At 39.7% G+C, this 12634-nt stretch overlaps 1 pseudogene; it reads left to right on the top strand.

Annotated features, from left to right (window-relative positions):
• LOC149990034 (ribosome biogenesis protein NSA2 homolog pseudogene) overlaps window positions 1-12376 on the top strand; it is a 40000-nt pseudogene extending 27624 nt beyond the window's left edge.
• The last annotated feature ends 258 nt before the right edge of the window (window positions 12377-12634 follow it).

The raw sequence follows: 12634 nt of genomic DNA, 5'->3' as shown, positions 1-12634 counted from the left end.
AACATTTATATAACATATGAAGTGATCATCCCAATAAATCTAGTACCCATCTGACACCATATAGTCATTACAATATTAGTACCTGTATTCCCTATGACTATTCTTTAACTACCAATTTTATTTCTTAATCCTTCATCTTCTTCACCCATTCCCCAACCCCTCTCCCATCTGATAACCATAAAAATGTTCTCTGTATCTATGAATTTGTTTCTGTTCTGCTTGTTGGTTTATTTTGTTTTTTAGGTTCCACATATAAGTAAAATCATCTGGCATTTGTCTTTCTCTGTCTGACTTATTTCATTCAACACAATATCCTCTAGGTCCATCCATGTTGTTGCAGATGGCAAGGTTTCATTTTTTTTAAATGGCTGAGTCATATTCCACTGTATATATGCACCACTTCTTTATATAGTCATCTATTGATGGGCACTTAAGTTGCTTTCATATCCTGGCTTTTGTAAATAATGTTGCACTAAATATATGGATATATAAGTCTTTTAGATTTATTGTTTTGGGTTCCTTTGGATCAATACCCAGTAGAGTTTCTGGGTTCTTCTTTATCTCTTGTTACAGCCTTTGTTTTAAAGTCCATTTTGTATGGTATAAGTATTGGTAACCCAGCTATCTTAGTTCGATTTCCATTTTCATGAAATATCTTTTTCCATCCCTTTATTTTCAGTCTGTATGCCTTTCAATCTGAAGTGAGACTTGTAGACAGCTTATGTGTGTGTCTTGTTGTGTTATCCATGCATTCACCATATATCTTTCAATTAAAGGATTTAATTCATTTGCATTTAAAGTAATTGTTGAGGGGGTGGGTTGGGTGGGGGAGAGAAATTAGGGGAAAAAGGGGACAACTGTAATTGAAAAACCAAAAAAAAAAAAAAAGATTAAGGAAAAATGTTGAAATAGAAAAACAGAAAATACTAATATGTACCAACCAATCATAGAATAGCATTTTTGAATAGCTAATTAACGTATAAAAATCAATCTCACATGTATTATAAAATGCAAATAAAAAATGAACTATCAAAAAAAAATAAAGTAATTGTTGATAGATGTGTATTTATTGCCATTTTATTATTCATTTTTTTAAATCTTCTTTTTCTATTTATTCTTTAACATGACCCTTTAACATTTTTTGTAATACTGTGCTGGTTTGGTGGTGATTAACTCCTTTAGCTTTTCCTTGATTTGGGAAGCTCTTTATCTATCCTTCAATTCTAAATGATAGCTTTGCTGGGTACAGTAATCTTGGTTGTAGGCCCTTGTTTTCTCAATCACTTTGAATATTTCTTGCCACTTCCTTCTACCCTGCAAAGTTTCTGTTGAGAAATCAGCCAATGGCCTTATGGGAGCTCCCTTGTAGGTAAATAACTGCTTTTCTTTTGCTACTTTGAAAATACTCTCTTTGCCTTTTACCTTTTGCATTTTAATTATGATGTGTCTTGGTGTGGTCCTCTTCAGGTTCATGTTGTTTGGGACTCTCTGTGCTTCCTGAACTTGTGTATCTATTTCCTTCACCAGGTTGGGAAAGTTTTCTGTCATTATTTTTTTAAAATAGGTTTTCAATTTCTTCTCTATGTTTTCCTTCCAGCATTCCCATGATGTGAATGTTGGTATGCTTGAAATTGTTCTAGAGGGTCCTTAAACTATCTTCCTTTTTTCAGATTCTTTTTCTTCTTGCATTTCTGATTGGGTTTTTGCTGCTTCCTTATATTCCAAATAACTGATTTGATTCTCAGCTTTGTCTGCTCTATTGTTGAATCCCTGTAAATTATTCTTCATGCTAGTTAGTGTATCCTTAATTTCTGACTGGTCCCTTTGTATGGTTTTTATGTCCTTTTTTATGCTGAAGTTCTCACAAATTTCTTTGGGCATCCTTATAACCATTGTTTCTCATTCTGTACCTGGTTGTTTGCTTGCCTCCATTTCATTTCATTTTTTTTCTGGAGACTTCTCCTGTTCTTTTGTATGGGGCATGTTTCTTTGTCTTCTAATTTTGGCAGCCTCTCTGTGTTGGTTTCTATGTACTAGGTAGAGCTTCTACATCTGGGCTTGGTATAGTGACCTTATATAGCAGGTGTTCTGTAGGGCCCAGTGTACAGCCTTCCCTGTCAACTGAACTAAGTGCTCCAAGATACATCCCTGTGTCAGCTATGTGCACTGTCCTGTTGCAGCTGAGCCTTGATTGCTGTTGGCATGTCACCCAAGACCAATTGATTTAGAGGACCAACTGTGACTACTGTGGAGGAACTGCTCTGCAGAGGCCAACCCTGTGGAGTAGGACTTGCTTCAGTGGGGTTTAAATGCCCACTGAGTTAACCCTTTGAGTGTGTTGCTCATGGAGGTGGTTGAATTGTGATCTGGCATGATCTGAAGCTGTCCACTGGGTACCCTGGCTCTGGGGCCTCCTGAGAGGTGCAAAGTCAGCCACTGTAGCATGAGCTACAGAGATCTGCAGATGGCTGATACTTGTGCTGGGTTTAGAGATGCCTAGGAGAGGCTAAGCTATAAACTGGGGCTGGCTGCCACTAGTGCCATGGCTGGGGCCACTTGGCAAGAGATATGGGGTATGCTGAGGCCAGATGCTGCTTGTCTGAGAGATTTTAGGGAAGTCCAAAGCATAATCCAAGAGAGGCCATTTGTATGAAAACCACTGGAAACAGTTCAGGTGGGCCGGCAAGTTGGAGAGGGGTGAGTCTCAGGGAATCACCAAGGCAGGGATAACAGTGATAGCCAGGTTAATGGAGACTCAGATATAGCACCCACCTGCTGGCTCTGTGGAAAGAGGGCTCAAAACGGAACAATGAATTCAGCCAGTACTTCAGTCTGGGAGAAAGCTGCCCCTCCAGCTCTTAACCTGAAGCCAGACAATTCAGTCCCTACCCCCACCCCCAGTGTCCCAGACACCTTTAGAGTTGCTGTCCAAGCATGGGAGCTCAGAGTGAGTGAGTCCTAGTATGTCCCTGCATGGACCATATAAGAGGAACGCCTTGGACTCCCACAGCCCTATGTTTTCACTTGCCACAATTCTGACTCATTTTCACAGCTAGAAGTTATGGGGACTTCTCTTCCCAGCACTGGAGCCTTGGGCTGGATGTTCTGGTGTTAGACTGGGACCCCTCCTTGCTCAAGGGGACCTCAGCAGCCATCATATTTCTCCCATTTTTATCTGCCACACATGGGCTTGGTACCAGCCCATCCCAAGTCTCTGCCCCTCTCACTAGTCTCCATGTGGCTTCTTCATTCTGTAATTCTGATATGGTTGTGGGAAGTTCTAAGTACTGCATTTACCAATGCTGCCATCTTGACTGGGAGCTTCTACAAATACAGCTGTTTATCAGGATATGACATGAGGAATACGAAAAAGAAAACCCTGAAAAGGAAATAGTCTCTTTTTTCAGTAAGTTCCCAACCCTCTTCCTGATGGAGCCCTTGCTGCTTCTCCTTTTTTTCATCTTCTTTCTCATCCACCTTGGCCTCCTTCCCCTTGCTCTTCCCCATGAGCGTTAAAAATAAAAAGGAAAGAAATTCAATCTAGTTTATTAACTCCATACAAAAATTGTAGATTAAAAAATATTTAATTGCATACTTGAAAGAGAACTTAAATTTCCAGTTCATTCCACTCATTAACAGATGAGAAGGCTGAGTCTCACAAGTATTGACAACCATCATTCAACTAAAGGAATAAAAACAGAGTTTTTAAGTAATCTAAAATTTTCATTACCCCCATGATACTTGCATCTTCTATTACTACGCACAATCAACTAGTAAATACTGATTGATCTGCCCATAACTATAAGATTTGATGTGTGACAGACAGTAAGTTTACTGGCGCTCAGGAAGAAAGAGTTCACATGGCTGAGTGAGTGGTCCGGGGAGGAGGGTGGAGAGGGGGAGGGAAAGGCTGGGAAAGGCAGCACTGCCAGCTGTGTAAGGGCAGGGCTGTGCTTCTCCCATTGGCAATACTGAGAGCAGAGCACATAGCACACAGGTTCTAGCATGCAAGGCACTTTCAGTCCATGTTGGTTGACTGAATAAACAGAAAATGGAGAGCTGGAGTGTGAAAAACACAGTATTATCAAAGTCAGAGAGGTGGGAGTGTGCATAGTGTTTAGGAGAACTGCAAATAGATTGATGTAGCACAGAGAGTTTGAATAAAGAAGTAATGGGAGTTAAGTTAGAAAAGCTGGTATCTTTCCTCTGAACTGCCACAGTATCCTCAGTTAACTTTTATTACATCCTTACCACATTGTATTGGGAACAATGTTTTGCTCATCTCTCTCCCTCTGTAAAAAGTGAACACTTTGCTTGGTGGGCAGGAACCATGAACTCTATGTATGCCTAAAGTTTAGCACAAGGAATGGGCCAGCAAGATGTCAATAAATCTATACAGAATGAGTGAATTAATGAATCAATTTATGTTATCTTATATAATGCTCACAATAATGGTATATACCCTGATGTCAGACCAAGTTTGGGTTTCATCTTGAGGGCAATGGGTAATCAATAAATATGTTTGTGTGGGAACATAATTTGATCTAAGTGATGAGGCTCAAGAGGATAACATCAGCCCTGGCCATGTTGCTCAGTGGGTTGGAGCGTTGTTCCATGTTACCAAACAGAAATTGGGGTCCCGTTGCCTGCCTCCACCCTCTAGGCAGAATTCCAGAGGCAAAGGTTTGGTGATAAAGGAAAGGAGTCCTTACAACACTGTGAAGTTTTGGAATAATAGCTTTCCACATGAATTAGTCACTTAGGCCTATAATTAAGGCAAAACTCTAACTGTTTAGATACAACTTTAATTACTTAAGCCTATCAATTAAGGTGAAACTCTAACACCCGGGTTCTCCTAGCATTTCCCCCCTGTTAGTTTTAATTATCTTATTTCAATAGAGTTAGTTTATAAACTGAAACATCATAAGATACAAAAGCTACACAGTTTTGGAAGAATGGCAGGCTCCTGCCTCAGAGCCTGTTCCCTCTAGAATACCCAAAGAATAAATTTGCCACCCTCTGCCAGGCCAGCCCAATTCTAGGCTATGCCTGGAGTTCCTTCCCATCCGTTTCTAGCTACTACCTACATTATAAAAATATCCCTATCCATTTTGGGTTCAAAATATTTCTGGCTCTTACCTTTGATTGTCTAGACCTTTTATTTTCCACAGTACAATTATCTAGGGAACACTTATATCATGTTCCATCATATCTTTGAAGTCTGACAAGTACACTATAATTTTATTTAGAGAAAGAAAGGAAAGAGCCCTACTACTTAACCTGATAATTTCTATTGATTTTGTCAACAGAATCATCATCAGACAATGGGAAGACAGATTAAACCAGGTCAATAGACCTTGCTTTAGAATGAGAAAACAGAATGTTCCAGAACCTTAAATTTTTGTTATGGAAAATTTCTTACAAATTTCTTACCATTGAAAAGCCAGAAATGAATAGTTCACCTTGATCTAAAACTTATAGCTGATGTAGACCTAGTGGAATTTTCAAATGCTGGAAAATCCTATTTGCTAGGTCAAATTTCTTATGCAAAACTTACAATAGCAGATTATGCATTTATAACATTAAACCCTTAACTTGGAACAATTATGTATATTTGACAGATGCCCAAAATAAGTTTCATGTACTGATGAACCAACTCCAGAGTCCTAAATGTTCTCTGCATTTATTTGAAAAACAAACAACAACAAAAAAAAAACATGATTCCAGAGAAAACAATGTAGTTCCAACATTATCATCCCTATCACTGAAATTACTGGAGAAGAAATTGACAGGTGAAAGAACTGTATTAGGAAATCTCTGGATGAATATGCAAACTAGGAAAATCATGCATATCATAAGAAACAGTTGCTTCATTTACAAATTTCCAATACAGTATCTTATAGTGAGCCCCTATCAAGAATGCTGTTGTTAGTTCCAGAATGAATATAATTTAAATCTATTAAACATGATATTGAAACTGTGTTCATTTGAAAGATTTTCCACAGACATATATATTTTAGATATTAGTTATTACTAACCTTCTGACATATACACCATCACTTGAAGGTCATATATTTTTAAGTTGTTTTATAGTTAATTGTATCAACCATAAAAGAGTAACTGAAAGCTAAAAATGACAGTTTATAATTTTATGGCCAATCCACCTATAATAAAATCCTCTGATAGTCCTGCAGAAAAAGTTAGCATTAATTGAAAATTCAATGACAATGAGATCAAGCAGTAATACTAGGCATGAATAAATGCCATTCTGCTATCATCCCTTTAGAGAAATTGCCCAGTACTGCAGGTGTTAGATGATGCCCAAATTATCAAGCCAGAGTTTCTCCAGGCCAAGTTAAGAATTCCACTTTTATTTGGATTCTGAAGGCAGAGGACAGGTCACCCTGACACTGACTGAGGCTTTTTTTTTTTTTTTAAGGTTTTATTTATTTATTTTTAGAGAGAGGGGAAAGGAGGGAGAAAGAAAAAGAGAAACATTGATGCGTGAGATAAACATCAATTGGTTGCCTTTTGCATGTGCCCCAGCAGGGGACCAAACCCACAACCCAGGCACGTGCCCTGACCAGGAATTGAACCAGTGACCTTTCACTTTGCAGGATGACATCCAACCAAATGAGCCACACTGGTCAGGGCTGGGTGAGTTTGCACACGGTACACAGATGCTCAAAGTTCCACATAGGTATGGTAGACTATTTATTACAGAGCCTGGTTCTTTCTTAGCCTTTGGGATCCAGATGTTGTTCAGTTGCAATGATATTTCTTCCACATGGGAGAATTCAGCTCCAGAATGCTGCTATAAGAGAATTTATATAGGATCACAGCAGCATGCATCTTGTATGTGGGATTTGTGTGCAGCTGCTTGTAATAAAATTTGAGGAAACAGTGGCTTAAGCCAGTTCCTTGTAGGAAGTCCAGACGTAACCCTTTAGGGTTGGTACTGTAGTGTCATTAAGTCCTCTGGGACTCTTTTGCTCAATCCATGCTAAGTGTGGGGAGAAATACTCTGAGTATAGTTGAGTTTTTTACATGGGAAGTCCTGAGACCCCAGATCATGACATTTAATTCTTAGACTTTGGTTTACTAGCTCAAATGAAGTCTTGAGTATTCATGTCAAAATGGGGCTTTGAGTTCTGGTATTTGTTTCACTAGAGCAGTTTATTCTACTCCAGACTCTGAACATTCAACAAAAACAAGCCTACACAATCAAGAGACCTGCCAGAACTAACTTTTGTTGCTGTAGGTCTTAGAAGCTTCCTTAAATTGAGTGATGAAGTTTCCGTACTTGCCAAGCTAAGGATGTGGCCCTAGAATTTGACAGTGCAATAAGGACTTCAACTTAGCCACAAACTACTGGGAGCCTGGCACTGCAGATGCTTTGGTACTAATATCTAACATTTACAACAGTGCCAAAAGGTAAGAACTTTTTATTTTCTACAAAGAAACTAAGACTAGAGAGGTTAAGTGATGCATCCAAAATTGTGATACTAATAAAAGCTAGAATTGTGATTCAAATCTAGTCATTAGTCTAGTTTGAATAAAATGTGTGTGAGGAAGGTACAAATTACTTGGAAAGATAGCAAGATATTACTCCTTAACCTTCCTACTTCACCTTCTGCTATTAGAAGGCTAATCCCACCCCTGAATTCTCACTCATATCTTAATAATCTAAAGGGTGGGTCTAGAGCCAGGCTGAGTATTGTTCCTGCATTTTGTTTATTTTTTGTTTATTTGTTTCCCTAACTTCCATAATACATATGTGGAAGTTAGTCTGTTGGCACCAAATCCATACACTTTCCTCAGCTCCAAATGTTCCTCAAATCAATCCACTTAGTTCATACTCCTTTGTTCCTTAGTTCTAACTACAGGAAAAAAATCACTAATAATACCAGGGTTTCAATGTCAAAGCTACTACACAAACCAAAGTTGGTACACTCATTGGGTAAGCTTAAAGAAAGACTGGCCTCCCCAGAAACTGAGGTGATAAAGCCCTATAGTCATAGCTGTGGAAGGGGTTGGGATTTAGCCACGAACCACTGTCAGGAGTCTTGGAAATCCCAAGCCTCTCTAGGTCCAGACTAAACAACTAGGACCAACAGGATTAGATTAGAGCTTGGGCAAGTTATCACTGCTGAACAATTTTTTGTTACAAAAAGGAGGCAACCAGATGTCAAGCTTTAACAATACAATGACAAAGAGAAAACAAGGTGACAGGTGGGATCAGAAACTCCTTTGTGGTGGTGACAATCTAAATGGAGGATCTACTTAAAGACCCCAAGAGTCAGAATACAGAATTGTGACATTTCTACATCGTACCTTGTTACTAGGTGCTGCCTTTAGTGGAAAGCTCATGGTTGGCCTGGGTATCACTACCCAGAGATGAACCTTGTGTTGGGTTGTTCTAAAGTCAACCTAGTGAAGCTAGAAACTACATTTTCCAGAATTTCTTGCCCTGTTTGGTTTCAAGTTAGCCTGAACTAAAAGAACTTGTGTTTTGGGAGACAGAAGTGAAATCATGGCTATTATTGTCCAAAGGCCTTTGCAGTCTGAATGACAGAACGATGCTTAACTTGAGGTCTTCTAAATTTGGGAAACATTGGGTTAAGCACCGTAAAGCAAGTGCCTTAGCTGTAGTAATTCTCAGAGTCTTTAATAGGCTAATCTTCAAGTTTAAGGTCCTTGGGGATGTCACAGGATTATTGCCTGAGAAACAAACTACAATGAAGTCTGCACCAGAGCAAGATATAGACTCACAGGGCAGAGCTGCAGAGCCTAGTGCAGGTGAGAAGACTACAGCAGGGTGACTGGGGCCAGTTGCAGTGGGAGGGTCAGACCAGATAACCACTGGTAAGAGAGAGACACAAGAGGCAAAGTCCTGAGTGGCATTTAAGCAATAACAGAGTGGGGCTATTCATAATCAAATTCCCTGTTAGGTTGAACTCCCTTGGCAGAAGATCGAACCCTGGTTTCAAGTCTCATGAATCTTACAGTCTAAAGCTGTCCTCTCTGATACAATGAGTACTAGCCACAGGTGGCTACCGAGCACTCACAATGGAGCTAGTGCAGACTGAGAAACTGAATTTTTATTTCACTTAATTTTAATTCACTTACATTTAAATTAAAAAACTGAAATAGTATAAAATGTTTCCATTAAATATAAATTTATCATTTAGGAAGAACTATATTTCTCTTTAATCACTGAAAAATTAACATCTGAATTGAATTTACGCTGTTAGTGTAAAACACTGGATTTCAAAGACAGTATTAAAAATTTTAAATATCTCATTAATCTTATGTTGATTGCATATAAAATATTTTGGATATATCAGCTTAAATACAATTATTAAAGTTAACCTAATTGATTTCTTTTTACTTTTCTTTTTGTTTAATAATTTTTTTTTTTTTTTTTTGGTTTTTCAATTACACTTGTCCCATTTTTCCATTTCTCTCCCCCACCCAGCCCACCCCCTCTCCCGCAATCATATCCCTCCCCGTTGTCCGTATCCATGACTCATTTATACACGTTCTTTGACTAAACCCTTCCCTTACTTATCCCCCTTCTCTCCCTCCCCCTCCCCCCTATTGACTGCTATTCTGCTCTTTGTTCTATTTAGTTCTTTTGTTTGTGTTGTTGTTTAGTTTCCTGTATTAGGTGATATCATATGGTATTTTTCTTTCTTTGACTGGCTTATTTCACTAAGCATAATTCTCTCTAGTTCCATCCATGTTGTTGCAAATGGCAGGAGTTCCTTCTTTCTTTCTGCTACATAGTATTCCATTGTGTAAATGTACCACAGTTTTTTGATCCACTCATCTACAGACAGGCACTTAGGTTGTTTCCAGTACTTAGCTATTGTAAACAGTGCTGCAATGAACATAGGGATGCTTACGTTCTTTTGAATTGGTGTTTCAAGATTCTTCGGGTATAATCCTAGTCGTGGAATCGCTGGTTCAAAAGGCAGTTCCATTTTTAGTTTTTTGAGGAAATTCCATACTGTTTTCCATAGTGGCTGCACCAGTCTGCATTCCCACCAACAGTGCAGTAGGGTTCCTGTTTCTCCACATCCTCGCCAGCACTTGTTGTTTGTTGATTTGTTGATGATGGCCATTCTGACTGGTGTAAAATGATATCTCATTGTGGTTTTTTATTTGCATCTCCCTGATGGCTAATGTTGTTGAGCATTTTTTCATGTGTCTATGGACCTCCTGTATGTCCTCTTTGGAGAAGTGTTTGTTCAGGTCCTTTGCCCATTTTTTAATTGGGTTGTTTATTTTCTTGATGTTGAGTTGTATAAGCTCTTTATATATTTTGGAAATCAGTCCCCTGTCTGTGATGTCATTGGCAAATATGTTTTCCCATATGGTTGGTTTCCTTTTCATCTTGCTGATGTTTTCTTTTGCTGAGCAGAAACTCTTTAGTTTGATGTAATCCCATTTGTTTATTTTTTCCTTTATTTCTCTTGCTTTAGATGTATCCATGAAGAAATTGTTACATGAGATATCTGAAATTTTCTTGCCTATGTTTTCCTCTAGGACTTTTATGGTGTTATGGCTTACATTTAAGTCTTTGATCCATCTTGAGTTTATTCTCGTGTGTGGTGTAAGTTGGTGGTCTAGTTTCATTTTTTTGCAAGTCCCAATCCAGTTCTCCCAGCACCATTTGTTAAAGAGGCTCTGCTCACTCCATTTTATGTTCCTTCCTCCTTTATCAAATATTAGTTGACCATAGAGGCCTGGGTTTATTTCTGGACTCTCTATTCTGTTCCACTGATCTATATGTCTGTTCTTATGCCAGTACCAGACTGTTTTGATCACAGTGGCTTTGTAGTATTGTTTGACATCTGGTGTTGTGATTCCTCCTGCTGTGTTCTTCTGTCTCAAGATTGCTTTTGCTATTCAGGGTCTTTTTTGGTTCCATATGAATTTATGGAGTATTTGTTCTAGGTCTGTGAAATATGTCATTGGTATTTTAATAGGGATTGCATTGAATCTGTAAATTGCTTTGGGTAGTATGGCCATTTTGATGATGTTGATTCTTCCCATCCAAGAACATGGTATTTGCTTCCATTTATTTGTATCTTCCTTAATTTCTTTCTTCAATGTTATGTAATTTTCAGAGTACAGGTCTTTTATCTCTTTGGTTAAGTTTACTCCTAGGTACTTTATTTTTCTTGTTGCTATAGTAAATGGTATTTTCTTTTTTGTCTCTGTCTCTGATATTTTACTGTTGGTGTACAGAAATGCCTTAGATTTCTGTATATTTATTTTGTACCCTGCTATTTTGCCAAATTCACTTATTATATCGAGTAGTCTTTTAGTTGAGTTTATAGGATTTTCTTGGTATACTATCATGTCATCTGCATATAATGATAGTTTTACTTTTTCTTTCCCAATTTGGATGCCTTTTATTTCTTTTTCTTGTCTCATTGCTGTGTCTAGGACTTCCAACACTATGTTGAATAGGAGTGGAGAGAGTGGACAACCTTGTCTAGTTCCTGAATTCAGGGGGAATGCTTTTAGTCTTTGTCCATTGAGTATGATGTTGGCCTCAGGCTTCTCATATATAGCCTTGATTATGTTAAGGTATGCTCCCTCTATTCCCATTTTGCTGAGTGTTTTCATCATAAATGGGTGTTGTACTTTATCAAATGCTTTTTCTGCATCTATTGCTATGATCATGTGATTTCTAACGATTCCATTTGAAAGTCATTTCCAGAAGACATTTCTTTTGCCTTTTTTTTTTTTAAATGAGCATTTGCAAGACGTGTGGTTTCCTAACTCTACTTTATCATACGTTGGCAACCTTTTTACATCTAGAAGGCCTAGATGTAGCAAAGTTTTCTTCTCAAAGGTTAGGGGGAAAGTTGAGAGCAGCTTTTTCATATTATATACACAGGCCTTCTACAAATGGCCAGTAAATCTTCCCAAAGGGTGGTGGGCGCTTCCTATTCAGCCAAATGTGGTATGTTCTTCTGCCATTTCTCTCTTCCGAAATCAAGGTCTGTAGTAGAACGAAGACCAACCGCACGATGTCCGGCTAACATTCCACCAGTCGCTGACTGGGGCTCCGCTCACCTTCCGGGCCTGTTAAGGGCTTTGTCCATCGTTGTCAGGACCAGGTGGTCTCGTCCAACTGGGGCATAAGGGTCACCCCAGGTGCCGCATCCCCGCGGTTCCAAGGCCTAAGGGTGGGCAAGCTTTCGTCCAAGTAGACTCGCCTTCTCCGCCGCCCGGGAAGGCCCTAAGGGCCCTCCGCGGCATTCCAGGGGCTGCCATTCTTCCGGCTCCGCCACGCCCTGTGCTCAAAGGCAGTGCGGTCCAGCCCTCGGTGGCTGGCCAGGGAGGCCGCTTCCCTTAGGCCCTGCAGGGGTAGACCTGGACACCCAGTGGTCCGCACGGCAGGATGCGGGCTCGGAGGCCACCGTCATCAGGTCGTGGAGATGGAGGAGGGGGTTGGGGGGGAGATGTTCGCTGCTGCTGCTTCAAAGCCTGGGCCCAGCCAGTGGGCAACCGCAGGGAGGGCTCTGGGTCTTGGCAGCACAGAGTCTGCTGCCTGTCCCTGGGCCCCCCAGCTCACCCGCCGGCCAGAGGCCAGAGGGCCTGGAGGGCCCGGAGG

Source organism: Furipterus horrens, unplaced genomic scaffold (genome assembly GCF_987537825.1).
Source record: "Furipterus horrens unplaced genomic scaffold, mFurHor1.1.pri manual_scaffold_36, whole genome shotgun sequence".
Taxonomy (NCBI): domain Eukaryota; kingdom Metazoa; phylum Chordata; class Mammalia; order Chiroptera; family Furipteridae; genus Furipterus; species Furipterus horrens.
The sequence above is the reverse complement of the archived record's forward strand: the minus strand, read 5'-3'. Positions and strand labels throughout refer to the sequence as shown.